The 24,177-nt window shown below is 44.4% G+C and overlaps 1 long non-coding RNA gene and 1 other non-coding gene across 2 annotated transcripts; one reads left to right on the top strand and one right to left on the bottom strand.

Moving 5' to 3' along the window:
* Nucleotides 1–9,687: 9,687 nt before the first annotated feature.
* On the bottom strand, nt 9,688–9,819 carry LOC150059480 (small nucleolar RNA SNORA51). The gene has a single exon (XR_016536508.1). It is a non-coding gene; the product is annotated as a small nucleolar RNA SNORA51 (small nucleolar RNA).
* Nucleotides 9,820–15,658: 5,839 nt separating this feature from the next.
* On the top strand, nt 15,659–21,249 carry LOC150059481 (uncharacterized). Its single transcript, XR_016536370.1, has 3 exons — nt 15,659–15,808; nt 19,076–19,180; nt 21,052–21,249. It is a non-coding gene; the product is annotated as an uncharacterized LOC150059481 (long non-coding RNA).
* The last annotated feature ends 2,928 nt before the right edge of the window (nt 21,250–24,177 follow it).

Genomic DNA, 24,177 nt, shown 5'->3' on the forward strand with positions numbered 1-24,177 from the left:
AGGCTCTGGGGCAGTGAAGAGGAGGAAAGAGGACCCAAGACAGGGTGAGGAAGGGGTGACTTGTGCTTCTTCACATCATCCCTGGGAAATATCTCTGCACACTGAAAAAGCAGATCAAGAACCAGAGCTGTTTCACATACTAGTAACAGCCACCTAACAAATTCAAGTTTTCACATACAAACCCACCTGAAATAAATCCCAAGCACTTCCAACTGGCCTCAAGAGTGTTTGCTTTGCCCTGATAAAGAGGAGGGGAAAAAAAACAGGTATGAAACCTGCCAGTAATGCTGGGCAGTAAATCACTGCTGTTTATTCTTGCCATGCCACCCTGCTTGCTAGCTGCTTCTTGGCTGGCCCCACCCCGCTGGTGCATGGCATCGCCTGATACTTTCTGGTCAATTTATCTCTGAAAGGGAATAGGTGAGGGAAAACAAAGCTGTCCGTGCCAAGTGTCCCAGCACCTCTTTTCACACAGCTCTTACTTCCCATGGAGGACAAGCTGCTGACAAAGATATGAAGAAACAACAACAGAAGACTACTGAGCCCTTACCCTGGGTCTAGTTCTGCTTCAGTTTTTACAACACGTCTGTCTTGCTGTATTTTGGCAGAATCTAGAGATCTTGCCCCATGGCGATGGTTCAACTTGTTTGGAATATTTCAAAGTAATCTTCCTACCTAATACACTCACCTCAAGTATCCTAGTCCTCTCCTGCCACCACCCACAAGCGTGGGCAGTGGGTTCTTCCTTTCTGCCCTGTGGTCAGAGGTCTTGCGGCCTTTGTTCTCCATCCATACCAAAGTTATGCTGTTACCAGACCTGTTGCTCTTTTGCTGGAGCTGAAGACACAGTGACGCCTCCATGAAGGATTACGTCTGGGGAGTATGAGTCCTTACCCACCCGTGGGTCTAGGGCTATCCCTGATTTCCAGAGAAGACTGAATGTTAACAACTTCCTTGTCCCATGGCACTTCCCCAGGGGAACTACAGCATCTCAAATCCCAGGATCCCCAGTGGTCCTGACACACCTGGGACTTTGAAGTCTGAGTCTCCCTGTGCACCACAACCATCAATGATCAGGTTTTCTGTCATTCTGGAGCTGTTTTTTTTAGAGTTGGTGCTGTCTTGGGGGGAGGGCTAGTGGAATGTTGGTCTGCCTGAATCCCTAAGACAGCCCAAATTGCACACTTGGACAGTCTCCACTTAGAGTTAGAGACTGAGGTTCTTGCCCCATATTAATCACAGCCTGGTCAATGGTCAGGCAGGTGTCAGCCTGATCTCTGTGATTCCTGGGCTGGTCAGGCCCACCTTCTCCTAACCTTTCACCGAGGTCCAGAGGCACAAGGACCAACCCTTGTTTATGGGTTTCTGGAGCTCAGCAGGGGTTCATAGAAGAAATGGCACTCTGATGTTGCTAAGGCTAAAAGAACCCAGACCCCACTCTGGAATTCCACTCAGGGCTGCTTCTCCCAGCTCGGTTTCCCAAGTGCATGCAGCAGGCTCAGGACACTTGACAGGGCTGCCTCACTGGATCTGAAAGGAAGGCGCCTCCTGCAGGCTCTGGAATTTCAGAGCCCTGCTTATAAGAGAGTTCACAAGCATCCTGTGGTCTTTGCCAGGCTACCACCAGTCCCAGGCCCCTGGGCTTCTCCACGGCTGTCCCTCATTCCCTCTTGAGCAGCTCTCTCCCTATTTAATCACCTATTTAACTGTGCACCAGCCCTTAAAGGAAATCTAGATATTTGCTCTTTCTCACTTCCTGTGGCAGGGTGGGGCCATCAGGACCGCTCTTCAGCAGTTGCTGTGGGTGGTAAGCCTTTTGCAGTCAGGGGAATGATGTGTGCCTCCTGTGGAATGCAGGTAGGGGCTATACCTTTAGATAAACATGAGTTGTGGGAAGATGTGCTTGTTATGTGAGACCAGCGTATGTAAAAACAGCGTGTGCATCTACAGCAGGGTGTGTGTGTGTGTGTGTGTGTGTGTGTGTGTGTGTGTGTGTGAGCTGGAGGTATGTGTGATTCTGCCTGCCTCCTCTCACTCCCTGGGAGGTGAGGACCCTGCCATGCTCTGGCAGCGTGGGCAGGACCAGAGCTCAGAGTGTTCTGTCTCTAATGATTACTGGCTCCTCTCCCTGGGGGCAGCCCTTGCCCTGGTGGGGAATGGGTTCTTGATGGGTGCAACTGGCAGCAGAGCATCTCCTGGGCTCCCTGTGAAGTCCATTCGCAGGCTTTCAGGATGTGAGTCTGTAGGCGTGGGCCAGAAGTCAAGCCTGGGAGCAGCCTCTCTACAGTCCTGGTTCAAGGACAAAGGGAGTCCTGGATGTGACACTCTGGTTCTTTCACTGACTCACTCACACATGCGAGACTCTTGAGCTTGATCCATATGAGCCATCAGTCCAGCCCAGAACCTGGTCAAGGAGAGGCCAGCTGTGGAGGACTCTGCTTAGATAAAGCTGTCTGCATTAGGATTCCCTTGCCCTTCTGGATCTTAGAGGCAGAGTCCACAAGAGTATGAGATCTAGGTCTTGCCACATACTCTCTCCACAGGCCAGTTACTTAACCTTAGGCAAGTTACTTACCTTACCATGTTCTTTTTTTTTTTCCAGTCCTGAGCTTGAACTCAGGGCCTGAGCACTGTCCTTGGACTTTCTCAAGGCTACCACTTGAGCCTCAGCACCACTTCCAGCTTTTTTCTATGTATGTGGTACCAAGGAATCAAACCCAGGTCTTCGTGCATGCTTGGCAAGCACTCTACCACTAGGCCAAACTCCCGGCCTACCATGTTCTTACTCTACAAAATCTGCAACAGATGTGACAGCCTCCTAAGACTGTTTTGAACAGCATTCCTCACTGTAACGAGCTTGGAACAGTAGCTAGCACAGAGTCTTCAATGGGTGCTAGTTGGGAATATAAATCATTGGGTTAAGGGATGCATTTTGATCCTCTGAAATCCAGGAGATAAAGTTCATCCAAAGATTTTCTACACTATGGAAAGGAAATCACACCCACGAATGTCTGGCTTCCTGCTGTTAGAAGACATTTTCAGATGATGTCCTAGGTTGGTAGCAAAACCTGGACTGCTTCCAGAAACACAATGGCTTGGAGGAAAATACCAAGTCCTTGCCTTTGTGAGACAGCTGGCGCTGGAGATTGAACCCAGAGGCTCCAGCGCACTCCACAAATACTCTACCACTGAGATACAGGTCCAAACTAGTACTTCCTGCTTTGAATATTCATCCTATGACCTTTAAACAAAGAGAATATTGTTAGTACTCTGAATTGACACCTGAGAGTTTTCCATTGAAAACTATCTAAAACATATGTCTTTAACAAAGGAAGGACTCTCCATTACATACATGTAGATCTATCTGTCTCTCTCTCTGTCTGTCCATCTGTGTGTGTGCGTGCCTGTATGTGCCTATGTGTGCATGAGCCATACTGATACTTAAACTCAGGGTCTGGGCACTGTCCCTTGGCCTTTCACTCAAACCTGGTTCTCTATCACTTGAGCACAGCTCCCTTTCCAACTTTTTGTTGGAGATAAGAATCGTCACAGACTTTCCTGTCCAGCACGGCTTGGAACCACAATCCTCAGATCTCAGCATCTTGAGTAGCTGCGAGTACAGGTGTGATCCTCTGGTGCTTGACGTCCCTTTTGTAATACCTATAACACCGATCACTAGGCTATTTTCAGATCTTATCTTGAACCTCCTTAAAATCCATTGGAAAATGGAACATTATATTAATCATCTGTACACTTATCATTCATGCATGCCAAATTCAAATCTAATTCTAATAAAAATCTAATACTAACTCAAATCGAGTTCAAATTTCTTACTTTCAACTGTTGCCATGTTCTATGCTAGATGATGCAAATGATAAAATCCTCTCTCATAGGGGCTATCAGTGACCAACAGCATTTAATATTACGTTAAAAGTGATAAAAGAAGAAATAGAGGCTACAATACAGCCTTACATCAGGATTTGCTAACTAGTTAGAAATTATGAAATCCAATCTTTTAATATCTTCACATGTAAACATGTTCTCAGCCCCAAAGTACTTTTGCAGCTCAGTTTGGTTCATTCAGAGGCCTGGAGAGAATAGCTATTACACACAGACCACAGTCAAACAATCAATTAATCAATAACAAACTTAAAAAAAGCAGCCAAGACAATCACCCAGAAATCATCTGAGAAGCAGGTAGAAGTAGCTAGTCTCTTCAGGCAGGCGAATGATTTACAGAAGTGGAAAAGTAAAAATAAGTAAATAAATAAAAACAATCAAAAATTAGAATAGCCATTCCCTTTCCAAAGCACTGTTTACTATATATCGCAAACACTCATGAGCACTTGTGAGCGCTTTTCCTACCAAGAAAATACTCTGCTTTCATTAAACAAAAAGAGTACTCTACTTCTTCAGAGGAAAGGAATTGTTGGCACATAAAACTTACTGCCTAGCAACAAAACAGCGACTCATCACATCTTTCTTCCAGCCACAGACACACTGCCCCACCCACCTGCAGGCTCTTTCCACCTGACTTACAAAGTCAGGACCTGTGGTTAGTATTGCTGGATTTGAAGATTCCATTTTAAAACACCAATCCATTGGTGCCAGCCATTTCTCAGCATTTTGTCAGAACTTCTGGAAAAGTCATGGCATGATAAGAAGGAAGAACATCTGGGCTGGATCTCCTTTTCCTATCCCAGACAGTCTTACTCCTTAGTCCCTTATGAACAGGCCTTCCATGCTTTATGTGAAAATAGAATCATGTGAAATAGCACTTTTATGTATTTATGTATTTATTTATTATTAGTTGTGGGGCTTGATCTCAGCACCTGGGCCCTGTTGTTGTTCAAGACTAGCCTTCTACCACTTTGAGCAACAGCTCCACTACTGGTTTTTTTGGTGCTTAACTGGAGATAAGAGTCTCATGGACTTTCCTTCCCAGGCTGGCTTTGAACTGCTATCCTCAGATCTAAGCCTCCAGAGTAGCTAGGATTACAGTGTGAGCCACCCCACCTGGCATACTTTCTTTCAGAGTCAAAACTCATTGGCAAAACCCGTAGTTCTCTTCAGTGCCAGATTCATTTCATTGCTTGGTGCCTCTGTACCAAATGAGTTACCCAGCTCACTTTCAAAGGCTGTGTGTAACAGAATCATTGGACACTGTGTTTGGAAGAGAGTTGCTAACCAACATTCTATAGAACAGAGTGTATTCAGAGATATGACTCACAGATAAATTGCTTCACCCCATGGACCTCAAACTGGGTGTGCCATTTGCTGCTGATTGACTCAGGAATTAACCCTTCCAGGTATGGGAAAGTCCACTTACTTCTCTCTCCACAACAACCCAAACATTTCTAAACTGCTAAAAGGGTAACCCCAGGGGAGGGAGGTGCCAGTCAGGGAAGATGGTGCTACACAGATGGTTTACCTTATCTCTAGACACCACTCCCTGTTCCTTAATGGGTTTCAGCTCTTAAGAACATTAGCAGGCTGGGGAATGTGGCCTCATGGTAGAGTGTTTGCCTAGTATGCACAGAGCCCTGGGTTTGATTTCTTGGTACTACATAAATACACACACACACACACACACACACACACACACACACCCCAGAAGTGATGCTATGGCTCAAGTGATAGAGTACTAATCTTATGAAAGCTCAAGGACAGTGCTCAGGCCCTGAGTTCAAGTCCCAGGACTGGCAAAAACAAAATGAAAAATAAAAACCATATGGTAAATAATAGTAGTTTAGCATTTAAACCTAAAGCTATAACTAACTCTTTCATCCCTAGTGATGTATGCTCTTTTCTATTCAACAAGAGCTCAATATGCCATGGATACTATTCCATTGACTTTCTCTTTTCTTTTCTTTTCTTTTTTTTTGACAGTGCTGGAGATGGATCCCAGGGCTTTACACATACTAGGCAAGCACTTTACTAAGAATCTTCATGTCTAGTTCCTGCTACTCTTAGAAAAAACACTCAACATGTGACTTTCCTTGTTAGCTTTCCCAGGTCTTCTTAAAGCCCTCATGTCAAACAAAGGGCTGAATAAGAGGGAGAGCTCTGTAGGCCCAGATCTCGTATGTACATTCCCACTAAGTGTATATAAATGCCCTCTTGTGCAAATAAGCAGTGACATCAATATAAATGCATCTGAAATCAGTCATAAGGACACATTCCCCTAATTGCTTTGTGATTTAATGATTTGTCATTTTCCTTTTTCCACTCTTTTCCTTTTAATTGGAGTGCAATGACTCACGATAATAATAGTAAAAGCAAACACATTCCACCTAGGCTCTGACTACCTGGATCCTCTAATTCTCCATCTCATTTGATGGTGCCTTACCCCTCAGATCTTGCCACAGCCCAATCCACACTTGGCCCTCTCAGGCTTCCTCACAGCTTCCTGTTTCCCAAGGATAAATTAAACTCCTTCAGTGACTCCTGCCTCATGCTCCCCATCTTCTCCACACCAGACTTCTTCCACCATTCTAGACTTCTGAAGCTTCTCCTCCCTCCTCTCCGCTTGCTTCCTCAACCATCTTCCATTTACTCACCATATCTTCCAGGGAGCTTTCCTCATGCCACATTCAAATATATGTCTATGACATTTGAATATTTATTCAAGTCTTCAATAAATCTAAGCTCCATGAAGGCATGCTTATGTCCACAATACCTTTACTGCTTGGGTATTCAGGAAAAGTTGAATATTTGAATCAGTGAATAAAAACATGAATGGAGAAACCCTGAGCCCATGAAATTCCACCATGAAAAACAGTTATAGCATTTGAAAAACAGAAACATATCCGTGAATGCAGGCAAGGTCAATACATATTTGAGAATGATTATATAAAAAAAATTCTACAGTTGTTTAACATTATGAAGATCTTCATAAAAAAATAAATTTCTCTTCGCTTTCTAAATACATGTTCTGAACATTTACTCTGCATTTTTTTGTGCCAGTCCTGGGGCTTGAACTCAGGGCCTGAGCACTGTCCTTGGGCTTTTTCCTCAAGGCTAGCACTCTACCACTTGAGCACAGCACCACTTCTGGCTTTTTCTATGTATGTGGTACCAAGGAATCGATCCCGGGTCTTTGTGCATGCTAGGCAAGCACTCTACCACTATACCAAACTCCCTTACTTTGCATTTTTACCACTACAAAACCTCTCATTTGAGATCTTTCAGCAACTCCTATTCCCTTTTTATTTTTAATAATCAGAAACTAATCAAGCATTGACAAGCTACCAGATTTCGTTGCTAAACTAAAGATTTTCCAGATTTCCCATTATTTGCTTTAAATTAATTGAATACTGAAGGGAGCTGAAGGAACTGCGGGGCAAAGGTACACTTCCCATGAGGTCTGTAATTGACCTATCAAACGTTCAATGTGCTGAACTGGTATAAAGAGGATTATGAGTCCAGAGGCCCAACCCTGGAAGAGGCTGTAATCTGCCCGGCACAGGTAAATGCAAACAAATACTAACAGGGCAGCAAGATAAGTTAGCAGAGGAATGTACAAAATGCTATCAGCTTCCCACAGCCAAAGGAAAATAGAAGCCTTAAGCAAGCCTCCCACGTTTTAGTAAGAATGAGCACCTGGAGAAGGAAATACACCAGATAGAACCAGACCTAATCACAACTACTGTCCGTTAGTAGAACAATTAATTTCATTGAGATCCTTCTTGACTTTTTAGACAAAATGAACTAGCAAGCTTCCTTATGCTGTCAGCAGTGGAGAGAAAAATCACTTGCTTTGTTCTTAGTTTTTCTTCTGTTTTCAATACAATTTAATGGATGTCGTGATGGCCTTTTCACTCGTGTATATAATGTGCGTGGATCATATTCATCCCACAACTTCTCTGCTCCCCTTACACACACTGGCTCCATTCCTCTTCCCCCTAAGAGACTCTCTCCTACTTTTCTTGTCCCGTCTCTTTTCAATCTGGGTTTCCCATGTGAGAGAGAACTTTCAAAATTGGTTCTTTCCTGTTTGATTTAGTTCACATAACATGATGATCAGCACTTTCGTCCATTCTCCTGAACAGGATATCATTTTATTCTTCTTTCTGTGTAGATATAGCGCACTTCCTTCATCCACTCACTACTGTTGAAAATCTAGGCTGATTCCATAGCAAGGCTGTGCCATGATGAGTGCTGCAGGAAACATGTCTGGGCAGGTGTCTCTGCGGGCATCCTTTGGGTATGGTCCATCATCTCCTCTGCTCTTGTCATTACCTTCCTTGTACTTGTCCCATCTGTGCCTCCCCAGGTATATAATTCTTGTTTTACTTTATGGTTGACCTTTTAGAACTATGATCACTAAGGTCCCCTAAATCATCTCACTTTTGAATGAATACTCTTTTTTTAGGCCAATTCTGGGGCTTGACCTTGTGGCCTGGACCCCATCCCTGAGCTTCTTTTGCTTAAGAGTAGCACTCAACCACTTGAGTCTCAGCTTCACTTTGGCTTTTTCTGTAACTAATTGGACATAACAGTCTCAGGAACTTTCTTACCCAGACTGGCTTTGAATCATGATTCTCAGCTCTCAGAGTCCTCAGTCCGGCACTTGGCTGATTTCTAGTCTTTAAATTACCAAAAACTCTGAGGCCTTTGGAGTAGTAAGTGGCTCAGTGAGCTTCTTAAGGGGAAGGCTCGACTCTTCATTTACATTTGGGAGATATATGATATAGTTTCATAAACAACGTAGAAATCCAGGTAGGAACTATAAAGGTTAACCCACTGCAAATCGATGCTCTTTGAACTAAAAGTCCAATGTTTAGTCACTGCTTTTCTTCTGACCTCATTTAGGAAAATTGTTCTGTGAAGTCGAAAAGTTTTCTGCTAAAATACCTTTTTTCATCCATCAATTAATTTCTGAAACATGAGGAAAAACCATAATAAAGCATCTCCTTCCATCCCTTTGTAGGAAATAGAGTTTTTTGTTATGTCATTACTTAATAAAACATCATTCTTAAGAGAAAAGTCAGCTCTGCAGGTGGACCTGCACAGGAAAGGGAGCATCTCTGCGCACAGTTGTTTTCCTTTGGACCTCAATGATAAGGCGACTGATCATTCATCATTCATCTAACGAATGCATGCGGGATGTCCTAGGCCAGGAGTGGGGGGGGGGCAAAGAACACAGCCCACAGAGTCCTCTGGGCTTGACTTTGTACCTGTCCCTCTTCTGTCTGCTTCTATGGCAGACAGATAGGAAGCTCTGAAGGTAGGAAATATGCTCTCAGTTTTTATTTTACTTGTCTGGCAAAGTACTGAATTGGCTAGTATATTAATTTGTTAGAGCGGATAAATATGTGATCCATAAATACGTGAGCAAATCCGAGGTGCGACTGTCTTGTAGAATGAAGTGTCAGGAAGACAGCCAAGTCAAGAAGGGGTCGAAGCAGATGAAAACTCTGAAAATACAGTGAGGGAAGACGGCTCTGAGGAAATAACCCCTAAGAAGAGGTCTGAGAGGTAAGGAATGGAACCATAGACATCTCAGGGAGGATTCTCCCAAGCACAAGGGCAAAGCCAAGGCCCTGATCTCAGGCCTGGAATCAAGACATGAAGTCCAGAAACTTCCCTTCCTATTTGAACCAAGCCAGGAGCAACATGTGCACATTCTTCTCAGGAGACATCAACCATCTCTCAACTTTGGAGTCATTTATTATTCTCCCCAGCCCATGCTTTCCCATTCACAATACAGCCCAGGAACAGGCCCAGGGTGAAGTGTACACGGGGTAGATTTCCTCTGCCTTTCTTTCTACACAGCCAGTGTAAGAACACAGCCTGTGCTAAGCGCCGAAGAAGGCCTTGTTTCTTTACAATCATGAAAACTCAATCTGCATTTGTTAGTCTGGAAACTGTTTGTATATTTATTTTCTGCTCTTTGATACCTTCTAGTAGCTGAAGTGGAGTGGGAGAATTAAGGCAAAAAGCCAATGAGAAAAAAGAGCATTTCTTGAGTGGCACCTTGGATAGGCAGTTTAAAAAGTAAGAAAGTGTTAGCCAGGCGAGGTGGCTCATGTCTGTCACCCTAGCTACTCAGGAGGTTGATATCTGAGGCTCATGGTTCAAAGCCAGCCAGGGTAGGAAAGTCCATGAGACTCTTATCTCCAATTAATCACAGAAAAAGCTGGAAGTGGCTCAAGTGGTAGAGTGCTATCCTTGAGCAAAAGAGCTCAAGGACAGTATGCAGGCCCAGAGTTCAAGCCCCAGGTCTGGCCAAAAAAACAAAAGTTAGTGAAAGTCACTTGGCCAGGACCTTTCGCCTTTGCCCTTCTCCTCTTCTTGGCTGAGGTTCAGAAAGAATGAGATAGATGAGGTGGAGCTGGTTATATTTACATGCATGTAAATATTGAAATAAAACTCCTTAGTACAATTAATTTATGTCAAATTTTTAAATAAAATCAAAGCAATGGCTTGATTTTTATCACTGTATACCCTAACAATAGAGGAAACACTAGAAAATACAATTTTTAAAGAATTAATTTAAGCCGGTGCAGCAGCACACGCCTGTAATCCTAGCTACTCAGGAGGTTGAGATCTGAGGATCAAGGTTCAAAGCCAGCTCAGGCATAAAAGGACCTCAGACTCTTATCTCCAATTAACCTCTAGAAAATGGGAAGTGGGGCCTGGCTCAAGGGTAGGGTGGTACCCTTGAGCTGAAGAGCTCTGGGACAATGTCCAGGCCCAGGGGTAGGGAGGTAGCCTTGAGCTGACGAGCTCAGGGACAATGCCCAAGCCAAGTTCAAGCCCCAAGACCCACCAAAAAAAGAATTAATTTAGTTGTCTAAGTTATGTTAATAATATCAAAGCTTTATATAATATATAAGTTCTATGTGATATATACAAACGTATATATGTACACAATAAATATACATATATGAATTTTGCATATACATATATTTTCATGTATGAATATGCAAGCTTATAAATACACACATATATATAAATATATGAATATATAATTACGATTGGTATACACTCCTGGTAAACGAAAGGTTCTATCCCTACATAATATCTTCTGTCCCTTGTGACAATTTTTTACTTAATAACTATTTTCTCTGATAAATGTATACCGCATTCCAGCCCTAGTTTTGTGCTGGCCATTTTTGAAATAGGGCCTCACTTCCTGGAAATTTTCTATTTCCCAGTGGTGCACACCGCCATTCTCCACTGTTGGTTGAGGAGTCGCAGAGATACACCCTAGCTGACCTCCAACCCCAGTTCTCTGGATCTCAACCTCTAAAGTAGAGTGCACCCCTGGCGCCCTGTACCAGCTCTCTTGTGGTTACCATTTGTATGACGTGGCATCCTTTCACTTACCTGCTGTGTGAGTCTCATAAATAGCATCTAGTTGGGCCTAGCCATTTGTTTTTACCCATTCAGCTTTTCTCTGTTCTTTGATTGAGAAGCTTAATCTAGTTATAGATAAAGTAATTATAAGGGGAAAGATGTGCCTTTGCCGTTTTGTTAACTGTTTTCTCTGTGCCTTATAGTTATGTTGTTCTTCATGATCTCTCCTACTGCATGCCTTTGTATTTTGTTGCCTCCTTTTGCTGTCATTCTCATTTTCTTTTGTGATTCTTCTATAGGTATTTTCTTTTTGATTGCCCTTTGGATTATACATAACATTTTATAACAATCTCTTTTTCTGATAACTACTTAACTTCACTTTCATACAAAAGCTCTGCTCCTTTAATCCCCATTCTCACTCTGAGATACGTGTCACAAATCACAATATTTTACTCTTTTATGTCCATTAGCAGTTTCATCATTACAGCTAGTCTTAATGCTTTTAGCTTTGAAATTGTATATCACAAATGAAAGTTATTTGCATGTACACCACTACAGATTTGTCTATAATTTTCACCCTTGCTAGAAACTTTCACGTTGCTGTGAAAGGGGAAAGAGCCCTGTTATTTTCTTCGCTTTTACAATGCTCAAAATCCTGATAATTCAGCAATCCAGAAGACTTTTGTTGTTGTCTTTACATCTATAAAGAATCTTTTTCTCTAAGTTACATCGTTTTTGAGGGGCCTTCCTGGATTTGGTCTCCAGAACTTGAGGTAAAATCTCGGAACTGAGCAAAGACAAATCCCAAGCGTCGTGTATTAAACAAAACATCCTAACAGCTAAGAATCTCAATTAAGTTTTTCTCTTCTCAGCTTAAGGCTCTCTTCAATCACCCCAGAAGCCTGTTAAAAGGCACCATCTCTGAAGATCCACCGACAATAAGCACATTGGCGGACCAGGCCGGCAGTCTCCCTGCAGTGGCACATTATTTCACAAGCACTTGGGAATTCTGAGGAGGAAGACTACTTGAGCCTGAGACATTGAGACCAACTTGGACAAGATAGGGACACCCCATCTCAAGAAAGGAGAAGAAGGACAGGAGGGAGGAAGCAGAGGTCTAGAAGCATAGAGGTTTTTATAATATAACCTCTCAGAAAGATCTCAGCCTGGGAAGTCCCTCATCTAATACACCTGGTGTGACTCAAATGGCAACCTAACTTTTACAAAGCATGAAGCAATTGCACTGTACAATGAGAGAATTTATGAATGATTTCTTTTTCGTTTTAGTTCACTTCAAACCACAATGTTATAAATAAGCATTATTTATTGGTGCTGAAAATACATCCAGGTGGTTTACTAAGGATGATGTCAGGTCCTCCTAAAATAGCTCTGTGGTGTTACAAGTTTTATAGATGTGGGAAACTCCCAGCAGTCATCTCTCATCCCTGGCTGCCATCCAAGCTCCAGGTGAAGTTTTAGGTACTTTCTACTGCAAATTCAATGCCCTCCATAGCCCCTTCATTTGCCATGGGACCTATTAGTGAAATTATGGGATAGCTTTTACCAATAATTATCTAAGTTTCTGAACTTGGATTTTAGCATTTTTTGGTGCCAGTCTTGGGGCTTGCACTCAGGGCCGGAGCACTGTCCTTGGACTTTTCTCAAGGCCGGTGCTCTACCAGTTGAGTCTCAGCACCACTTTCAGCTTTTTTCTTTTTTTTTTATTGTAATTAATAGAAGGGTTACATTATATTCGCCAGACAGAAGGTGTATTACTTCACAAACATTGATACCCCTTCTCATGTTTTTGTCCCCATTTGCCTCCCCCCATCTTGTTTTTCCCCCTTCCCTATCCTATTTCAAATAAACATATATACAATATACCAGATAACAAGGTAAGATACTGTAACAACATGAGAATAACCAAGAGTCAACAAAAGGGATGAGAAATAACATAGTACATTAAGAACAACAATCACACATTATATGGCACTTCCAGCTTTTTTTCTACTTATATGGTACGGGAGGAATCAAACCTGGACCTTTGTGCGTGCTAGGCAAGCACTCCACCACTATGTCAAACTCCCGGCCCAGATTTCAGCATTTTTATAACATTCTATTCAAGTTGTATAGTTCACTAGACAGGATCATTCCATGTCATGAACTGCAGTTACCTTACTTGAGTAAATGCAAAAGCAATAAATATAGCACAAGAATGGAAAGTTGGTTTTTTGTGTGTTTTTGTTTTAAAAGAGAGCTTTGCAATGTTGACCAAGCTAGATTTTGTTATTGTTGTTTGTATTTGTGGAGAGATTTTGGTTTGGGGCTTAAACTCGGGGCCTGGGTACTGTCCTTGAGCTTTTCCACTCAAGCTTATGGAGTTCTACCGCTTTGATCCGCAATGCCACTTCCAGTTCCCTGGTGTTTAATTGGAGATAAGGGTTTTATAGGCTGGCTTTGAACTGCAGTCCTCAGATTTCAGCTTCCTGAGTAACTAGGATTATAGGCATGAACCACTGGAACCCCGGCCAAACTAGTCTTGACCTCCTGAGCTCAAAAGATCCTCCTCTTAGTTTCCAAATATCCATGACTACCATAGGATGGAAAATGAGTGTAGCAATAAATACATGAACTGGGGCCCTGCACACTAGCTGGAGCTTGGTTAGCACGAGTTCCTTCTCAGGACAACTTCAGGTACTCCACTTACTGCCTCCAAGAATGTGAGTTCTTCATTTGAACTCACACTTTGTACTGCTTGGGTTATCTATGTGGGTCTACATCTGAGTCTTCACGGCTAGAGAAAGACAGATTTCACAGGAAACTGCCCCTGTGTGGCTGTGAGGCTCCATGACCACTGTGTCTCTTTCTTATGCATGTGGTTCCTGGATGAAATTCCATCACAGTCTTGAAACTCTGCTTCCTACTTTGGTATGTCTCCTTGACAAACAGCTTCCCAATAAACCTCAAGGGGCTGAATGGTTTCTAGGGTAAAAGATTTCATCTTGTTCAAGGCCTGAGCAGAACACATGCCAAGTCAGAAACAAAGGAAAGGCAAAGAAAAGAAAGTCCTCAAAACAAAGGCCTGTAATTTGGGGTATGAAGGAATGTGGAAAGGATAACATACGCCATATAAGACCTGTAGCAGGTGAATGTGGAACCTTAGTCTCTTATTTCGAGTTGTAATTAGCAGCTATTCCTCACTCCTTGTTGTTTACATAAAAAGCAAAGCAACATAGTGGAAATGCTCTGCAGACCTCAGTGTGCTCTGCAAATGTCTCTTCCCGGGCAGGCAGCAATGGCACAGAAATACTAGCAACTGGCATTTTTATAGTGTTCCCAGATAGGGCAGATTTCATCACTCCACTTGACAAAAAAACTGGTCACTGAGGTCATGCTACCGCCCAAAGGCAGGGTTCTGTTTCAGACCCAGGTTTCTGATTCTAGCTCCTGGCCTGTGCAGGCCTGTCACCCTGTCCCTATAGAATCTTGGTCTCCACAGAAAGCAGGAAGTCAACAGAACTGGAGGTCAAGCTCCGGTGGCCATTTTTTTCAGTCTTGCCTGAGGGTCATTGAGTCAGAAGGACATCTGGTTCCTCCGCCTTGGTCTCCCAGGCATGTATGCATGTGCATGCATTTACATGTGCGTGTGCGCGCACACACACACACACACACACACACACACACACACACACACACAACCTGGCCTCAAAGAACAGAAACTAAGGTGTAAAGTCCCTGCTTTTATCACTTTACATTCCCAGGGCCAGCCAGGAACCAGACTTTCCCTGCGGTCAGGGTAAGGGTGGGCCTGTCAAAGAGTGACTTCTGCAATTCCCACAATTCTGGGGACAGGATAGGTTCTGTGGGACTCCTCAGCCACAGCTTAAACAGCTCAGCGTTCTGCAGCTGCCAATTATAATTTCTCCTTTTTTAGAGGGGGCAGTGACACATAGTTATTTATTGGGTGCCTGCTGTGATCCACATACAACATAAATAGTAACAACTACAATTTCTAGAGCATGCATTGTACGGCTTGAAGAGACTCTAATAAATATCACAATAATTCTGAGTATTGTCGTTATCTATAGATTGCTTAGGGGTCTTACTCAGGTAGACACAAAAAAGTGATGCAAATCCATATCTGTCTCACTTCTAAAACCTTTGATCTGTTGGTATTAAGAGAGGCAAAACATTGTAGACAGCTAACCGGATGTTGTGGGTTTAACTATGCTGCAGTTTTAACTCCTATTCCTCAGAACATGACTGTAGGTCACAATCAGGCCATTGCAGATGGAAAGGAAAGATGAGGTCACATGGGAGTGGGGTGGGTCCTCAATAAAATAGGATAGGAAGGCTTAACACAGGCAGTGAATGGAGGGATGCTGAGACACACCGAGGAACCTGAAACCACAAGATGTTAGACAACGCAAAGCCTTCCTCTATAATTTTTAGCGTGAACATAATCCACTCTCATCCTTGATTCCAGAATTGGAGCTGAGAACTAGTAAGTTCCTGTTGCCTCGCACTCTGTCCCAACACCATGACCACCCCGCCCACAGCAACTTGGCACTTTCCCATGGTGCCCTAGAACCAGAGAGAGCAGGTGAAATGAGCCATGTTTTAGTAGAGGCTCACAGCAAGAAGGAAGGAGGCTCAAGTGTATGTGGAAGAGGGGGTAGAGGAAGACCAAACAAAAGGAAAAAGAAGAGTTGCCAACATAGTCCTTGAGAAGTGAAGAGTGCAAGTCTCAGACTGGAGTGGCCACGGGGGTAAAGTAATGTTCAACACCAGCAGTGGTGTCCACCCTGCCTGAGAGAGGGAGAGGCCCTGGGTCTGAGGTGGGGGGTGTAAGAGACAGAAGCAATGCTGGCCCATGGATAAACATGAACTTTCTACAGGAGATTCTGGGCAGAATTTGGGAGTTGGGTGGTGGTTGTGCTATGTGTTTCTCAGTCTGGTTCAAGGAAGAAATCCTCCATTCATCTTGCCAGTCCGTCCCCTGGCCTCCACTCCTTCCCTGTCCTGGAGTCCTTCCTTGTCGTGGAGGGTCTGGGCCCGTGGCCAGATCACCACTATCTTGTGCCATGCAGAGAATTGGCATTGAGTAAGAATGAAGAATGCCCGGTTGAGAAAACAATGACCAGGTTATTCTGCCATGAATGACCAGGTCTAGGCTACTATGTGAAAACAAGAAATGAAACATTAAGCTAAAGGGACAAACACAGAATGAGAGCAGGCCTTTGCCAGCAGTATAGCTGAAAGAATATACAAGGAGCTTCAAAACCGAAACCTCAAAGAATCAATAACCCAATTAATAAACAGACACAGGAGCCATACAGAGACTTCTTAGAAGTAAAAGCAGCCACTCAACACATGTAGAAATGTTCAATATCTTTGGTCATAAAGGAAATGAACATCAAAACCATGAGATTCCATTTCACCAGTTCACAAAAGGAACTCTATGCCACTGCTGGTGGAAATATAAACTAGTGCAAAGTCTATGGAAGGCAGTTTGGAGATTCTTCAAAAAACAAAAGCTATAACTGCCTTTTCGATCCAGCAATATCAGTCTTGAGCATTTATCCAAAAAAAGTCTTCAGGACACCCCAAAGCCCCTGATAGACCCACGTTCCTTGCAATACCATTCACAAAAGCCAAGGTATGGAAACTGTGCCCACATGCCTTTACAATAGATAAGTGGCCCATCCATATCTATCTATCTATCTATCTATCTACTTATCTATTAGAAAGGATATGCTATTTGCAGGGAAATGGATCCGAAAAAAAAATATGTTGAATGAAGTATGTCAGACTCAGGAAGATAAATGTGAAAGTTAGATCTGTGTGTGTGTGTGTGTACATAACATATACTGGACCATATAGATATGTACATAAGCATACAGACCCAAGTATGGTGGGGCAGGGAAGGGTGTCGATGGTGTTACTCTTTGGAACAATGAACTCAAAGTTCAACAAAATGAATTCCTGGTTCTGTCACTGGGAGTAGAGCTCACAGGAGGGGAGAAATGGATGGAGAGAGGAAAAGTGGGCAAAAGTATAATATTCAATATGCATATGTAGAAATGGAAGCAGGCAACTTGAGAAGGTGGATGGCACCAGGACAGGTGAGCGTGGAGAACGACAGAAGAGGTGACATCGATCAAGATGCATTGTACTCAAAAACTGACACGGTGAACTGAAACTTCTTTGTACAACTACTTCAGAAAAACATTTTTTGTGTGTATATATGCACCAATACATGGGGGCATGGATGCTCGACCTTACCTTCTCTGCTTATGGCTGGCACTCTAGCATGGGGGCCACACCTCCACTTCCAGCTTGTAGGTGGGTAGTTAACTGGAGCTAAGAATCTCGTGGACTCTGCTGCCCTGGCGGGCAATCCTCAGATCTCAAGCTTTCGCAATACCTAGGCTTGGAGGCACAAGCTTGCCAGCTACTTAAAATCATTTTAAAAATGAAATAAATGACCGTTTTAAAAGAAACAATACATAATGCCAAGCTGCATGTCCCTGCCCCGTGTCGTGTATTGAGTCCAGTTCAGGGATGATTGATCTAGCTCCATCTTGGAGCTATGGAAACTGGAAAGTAGGGCTGGGAAAATAGCACAGGAGGTATAGCTGGCAAAGAGGTCGTGGGCACGAATGGAAATATCAGGGATTAAACTGGAAGGCGTAGGTGGAAGGAGAAGAAAGGGGTGAGAATGAGCCAGTTGTCTGTCTGTGGGCTGAGTGGGTACGTGGGCACCGCCAGGAGTGACCTACACTGTGGGCCAGCCTGGTGAGAGCCACAGCAGTCTGACTCTCTGAGTGACTAGGAAAGTGGCAAAGGCAACATGTAACTGCCTAATTTCTCACAGGACACATAGGGAAAGGATCCCGCGCCCCATACCAAACAGGCCTCCCTCCCATGGTGCAGCTGCTGCATCTACTTTGTCAGTGGTATAAGCAAAACAAGTTTACAGTCATGCTAACCCAGTAGAAATGAAATGCCAATCACACTTCTACAGCAGAAAACATACAATCCTCATGGAACCCTGCACACTTAATCATGAACCAATGAGCATGACGTCAAGAGCCATGAACCAATGAGCATGACGTCAAGAGACAAAAATTAGGATAAATATATCTGATGGCATTGCCCTGAGTCAGACAACTGAGGCAGACCCTGGAGACTCAGCATGACAGGGAGCCATAACCAAGCTCCTGTCTGAAATTAACTCTCAGGATCCCATCCAGTTCCTCAAGCATGCAGACAAGCCCTCCACCACCTGAACATTCCCACAGTCCTTTCGTTTGCATTTTGTGTGTGAGATGGGACCTCAGTCTCTTTGCCTGAGCTGGCCTCCGGCAAACTTGAGTTCCTCTTGCCTCTGCCTCTGGCGTTGCTGGTATTTTAAGAGGCGAAAGGCAGAATTGCTGGAGATGGATAGTCGTGACTAAACAGAAAGCACTATGAGGCCCAAGGGCCTGAGAGACCAGACGGAAGGGCAGCAGGAGGCAAGTTTAGACAGATCAGAAACTATACTATTAGAGATTGCAGCTACAAGACCATCGGGATACAAAGCCTCACTGGTAGAAAGCATTCTGAAATCTTTAAGACAAAGCTTCCCTTTGCCCCAGGCCTTGGGAGTTATGTGGCCCAGATGTGGCGAGGAATGGGTGATCATGCTTTTTGCACGTGAAAGAGTGGAACATTTTTACATTTTTTGAAGAGACCCCTAATAAATTGTGCTTCTCTTTTCCCACTCCAGTTCTGAGACTAATGGGAGAAAACCTCAAAGCTTTCTTGCCGACAGAGTAGCCATTGGAGAAGGGCATATGCTACAAGGCAAGTAGACAGCTCACACCTACACCAGGCAAGTGCATCAGGGTTAGCCCTTGCCTGCTGGCATTCCCCCAGGAACATGGTGGCGGAGGATGCATGCTGTGACCCAGAAGACTGCAAGGGGACGAGAGAAAAAACATGCCACATTTGTCCAGGTGAGTCCTTCTCCACTGAGAAGGACTTGGCCCATGAGCTCCCTTCACAGGGAGAGAAATGCTCAGTCTCCCACACTTCCAGGGAATCCCTCAGTTGCCAGTTCTACAAGGCTATGGCTAGGCCTTCTAGGCTGCAAAGGAAAAGGGAAGGGTAGAGATGAGATGGTAAGATTCACCGTCCTGAGCTCCAGGAGATTCACAGACCCAGTCTGTCAACATTCCTGTGGATTTCATCCCCTCCACCACCAGTCCACACCAGCCCCAAAGGCAAGGAAGCAGAGAAAACCACCCTGGTGCGTGAGACAGCAAAAATGGCCTTTTGATTAGGGGTGGGCTGCTTTATCACATCTTTCTTCAAAAGAACTGCAAAAGCAAAGGAAATCTCGAGAACAGCTTGCTGGTGCCTAAGGTGCAAGCCTTGCAGGTGGAGGCAGGAAGAGAAACATCCTGATAGGTGGGCCGTAAAAAGAAGCCAGAGGCCCAGGGTAGTGCAAACTTGGTGTGTGGCTGTCATTCTGCAGAGGAGGATGGGCCCCCAGATGGGACATGGGTGGTAAGTGTGCTCGGCTGTCTAGAGGCAGAATCCAGCTATCCCAGCAAGGAAGTGTGCAGGACAATGGAGAAAGTCAGAGGAAAGGATTTGGACACATGCACACAGCACAGAGCGGGCCTGCTAGAAAGGAAGAGCCCTGGCTGACACAAACAAGGGGAAACTCCTTCCTCCACTGTCCCTCAAATCCAGTTAGCAGCAGGGACAATTCCCCAAGTAGAAAGTGCAACCACAGACCTGCCTTTGTGTGCAGAGAATCAGAGAGATTGTGTGGACAGGCCTTCAGCCAGCGCACACGGTTCCTGCCAATAGGCCATGCGTATGGAGAGTAGCCCCCACCACCAGAGCCAAGGGACTGCCTCACACCCCATGCACAACAGAGGCGAGAAAGCAGCAGCTGTGCGCGCACACACGCATACACACACACACACACACACACACCTGGCCTATGGAGACAGCTCATGTGCCTTGTAGAGGTGAATAAAAACCAAATGAACCCCTGCCCAATATTTAAGAATTGGGAGATTCTAAGGTAAAAATCAGAATTTCAGGATTTTCTGGGAAATGAAGTAGGTGGCAGTAGGGGTCCATATTCCCATTAGAGCGCAGCTCTCCCAGCCACCTCGAGTCTGCAGGGTCCACGTGTGCTTTGATGTGCCTGCTGTCCTGAGCATCTTCGGCTGCTGCCTGGCCAGGGTCTGAAGTGACTGCCAATCCTCATAGTTATGGTGGAGCTGGGGCCAGAAGCGGATCTTAAAGCTGCGGCCAGCCCCACCGCCCAACCATCCACAGATTTACACACTGTTTAATTCTCAGGGTCACCCAAGGACAAGGACCTCCTCGGAGGAGTTGGCTTGGGACAGTGGGTTTTCAAAGAGACCATGCTGATCTCATGCAAATGCAAGGGTCTGCTAAACCCCAGCCCGGCAGAGGCCAAATTACAATGAAGTGTAAACTCCTCAGAGGTCCTGGCCTAGGAAGGGGACAGCTCAATAAATACGTGAGAGTGAAGGATGTGGTGTGTGCTTCCGCTGTGCGTAAAGCATTGCTCAAGATGTCATAAAGATGAATTTATTCTGGCGTAGGTCCTTTTGATATTCAGTTAAGATTCAACCAGGTTACAAAACATTCATTATAGGCCATGGAAATGTATTTCCCGGCATATTAATTTAATTTTTTTTTTTTTACTTTTGCCAGGCACCTGTGGCTCACACCTGTAAGCCTAGCTCTGTGGTATATAAGGCTGCATTCTAGAGACGGAATCAGGAAGCCACAGATGCTAGCCTTCCCAGGGGAGAGAGGAGAGGAAGGGAGGGGAAAGAAGTACAACACAGGAAAATGCATGATTTGTAAAGATGTATTTATAGTCTGCAATTAAACACCTCACTAATAACATCTTATTGACTTCGAGGTATTGTTTTTTTATATAAATATGAATCCTTGAATAGCCATGAGATAGCATCTTTAGGGCTAATTCATTAGCCCTAAAGATGCTATCTCATTGGTTGATCATTATTGCGTTATTTCTTTTCTTAAAAATCTGAAGATAGCCAGGTGCCAATCACTCATACCAGTAATCCCAGCTACCCAGGAGGCTGAGATTTAAGAATCACAGTTCAAAACCAGCCTGACAAGAAAGATGTCCATGAGACATCTTCAATTAACTTCAAAAAAGCCAGAGGGGAGCTGTGGCTCAAGTGGTAGAGAGCTACCCTTGATGGAAAAAGTTCAGAGACAATGCCCAGACATTGAACTCAAGCCCCAGTACCAGCACACACAGGCACATGTGTGCACGCGCACACACACATACCACAAAATATATGAAGATAAGCCAGGTATGGCAATGTACAACTGTAATGCTAGAGCTCAGGAGGTTGAAGCAAGAGGCTTGAGAAATCCAGGCCACTCTAGGCTATATAGCAAGACCCTGTCCTCTTTCTCAAACATAAAAACCCTGAAGATAATGGTCCCACCTGTTAAATCAAGATAGTAACTGTTAAATCAAGATAGTAGCTACATAGTTGTCTAGTGAATTACAGTTGAAGACTGAGAATACACCATTTTTTTAATTGAAAGGTAAGGCCACAAAGGGGAAAACAGACATCCATCTGTTCCGGAAGACACTAGCTCTAGGAGGTCAGTCCACTCCCTGAACTGTACCTTGCTCCTGCAGGCTCCTGAGGAATGTACTCTGCATACGTGACCCTGAGCACCGCCCCTGTGCAGTTAGCCATTACCACTCACAGGTGGTGGCTCTTGCAGCCCCTTCCCTCCCCACCCTACCCCGACCCCCAGCTGCTAAGTCATGAGAAAATGGCTCATCGCACTTGACAGAACTGCACTGAAAACTGAAATGAATGTCCTTTAATGAATGAGCCTAGGACAGTTCTGAATACATAAGATCATGATTGTGACTATTACTATTCGGGGGTGGCTGGTATTTCAGAAGTTTCGGCTGCTAATTAAAGATATCTTCCACTAGGCCCTGGTGGCTCATACTTGTCATCCTAGCTACTCACCAGGCTGAGACCTGGAGAGTGACAGTTTGAGATCAGCATGGACAGAAAAGTCTGCTAGATTCCACCTCCTGACTTGCCAAAGTCAGGCTGGAAAGCCTGGCTCACATGGTAGAGTGCCAGCCAAGTAACCAAGCCAAAACCTGAGATTCTGAGTTCAAACGCTGCTTCTTTAAAGTGTGTTCTAATTATTAGCCCAGGGACAGCAGTACAATGTACAGAACAGAAAACTAACCTGAGGGTCCAGCTCTGGTCTCAACTGGTAGTGTTCATTCATTTGCTTACTCGAGAAATATTACTTTTCTTTTTGTCTGTGTTTTTGTTTATTTGAGATACGGTCTTCCTCTGTAGCCCTAGTTGGCCTGAAATTAGCTATGAGCCCAAGCTGGCCTTGAACTTGTTTCCCTCCTACCTCCATTTCCTAAGTGTTTAGGGTTACAGGAAAGTGTATTGCCATGCTCAGCTAAGAAATATTTCTTCTTTTTTTTTTTATTGCCAGTCCTGGGCTTGAGCTCAGGATCTGAGCACTTGTTCTTGGGTTTTCTCAAGGCTAGAACCCTACCACCTGAGCCACAGCACCACTTCTGGTTTTTCTGTGTATGTGGTACCAGGGAATCAAACCTAGCACTTGGTGCATACTAGGCAAGCACTCTACCACTAGGTCACAATCCCAGCCCCTAAGAAATATTTCTTGACCATGGACTATGCACAAGGCATGGTTTCCATTGTGAGCCCAGCAGTAAGACAGATAGCTTCAGTCCTTGTGAGGGAGCGTAAAAAAAAAAAAGGAATAACAAAATATCTAGAGAGATGGAAGCTATCTGAAGCGGTGAAGGAGGCAGGGGTGCAGTGGGGAAGGGAGACACCTTGGATCTATAGCTGGAAAGTGCTCTGGGAGAAGGAGGCCCATGGCCAAGACTGGGAGATAGGAAAAAGCCAGGCTCAGAGGGATGGGACCATGCCTTCTAGGATGGGGCATCATCTAACATGAGATCCTGGGGCAGGAGTGGGGCTAATGTGTTGGCCAAATGGAACCTCAGGCAATGGGAGCTGAGTGGCTGCCTTGGGGCTGGGGTGAGGGGGTGAAGCAGAGTGGATGCGACTGGAGAAGGAGGTCATTCTCAAGGCCAAGGGAGTTTGATTCTGAATTCCCAGCAGTGGGCGAAAGATTTAATCTGTTCTGTTCTGGAGATGAGGCTTTGACAGGGGCTGAACAGAAGACCTGGGTGAGAGGGGAAAATGAGGAGTCACAGAAAAGAGAAATTAAGGTGAACTCTAGATCTAGAGTCAAACCACAGGACATATAGCAGGGCTATGCAGGCAGGGAGGTAAGCAGCTTTCAAAACAAGGAGCAGAGGTCAGGTCTGGGCAGGGAATGGAGCACTGGGTATGGATGAAGTGATCCAGGGAGGAGAAGACGGGGGTAAAGGCTCTGCCTGGGCAAGCAGAGCCCAGATAGACTGGGCAGGAGAAGCAGGAGCCCAGAGACCAGAACACAGCTACCCGAAGGACTGAATGGCCAATAGGTGCCAGAAGATACCCAACACTCCTTAGGAAAAAAGATGAAACAGAGTCTGCCTCTGAACTCAGCAGAACAGAACAAATACAAATATTGACAAGGGAAATCTGGATACAGGAATGAAACCAATCTACTTAATCACTTTCTCCATAAAATGAAGATAGCAAAGCCCATGAGGCTTAAGATTCCTTCTACTACCTCATTCCACCATGTTTTAAAGCTAACAAAATTTCTTTTCTACAAAAATGTAATTAAGGGATAAGAAAAAAAATCTAACAGAGGAGGCTA

Source organism: Megascapheus bottae, chromosome 8, assembly GCF_031878675.1.
Source record: "Megascapheus bottae isolate mThoBot1 chromosome 8, mThoBot2.hap1, whole genome shotgun sequence".
In the NCBI taxonomy this organism is placed as follows: Eukaryota; Metazoa; Chordata; class Mammalia; order Rodentia; family Geomyidae; genus Megascapheus; species Megascapheus bottae.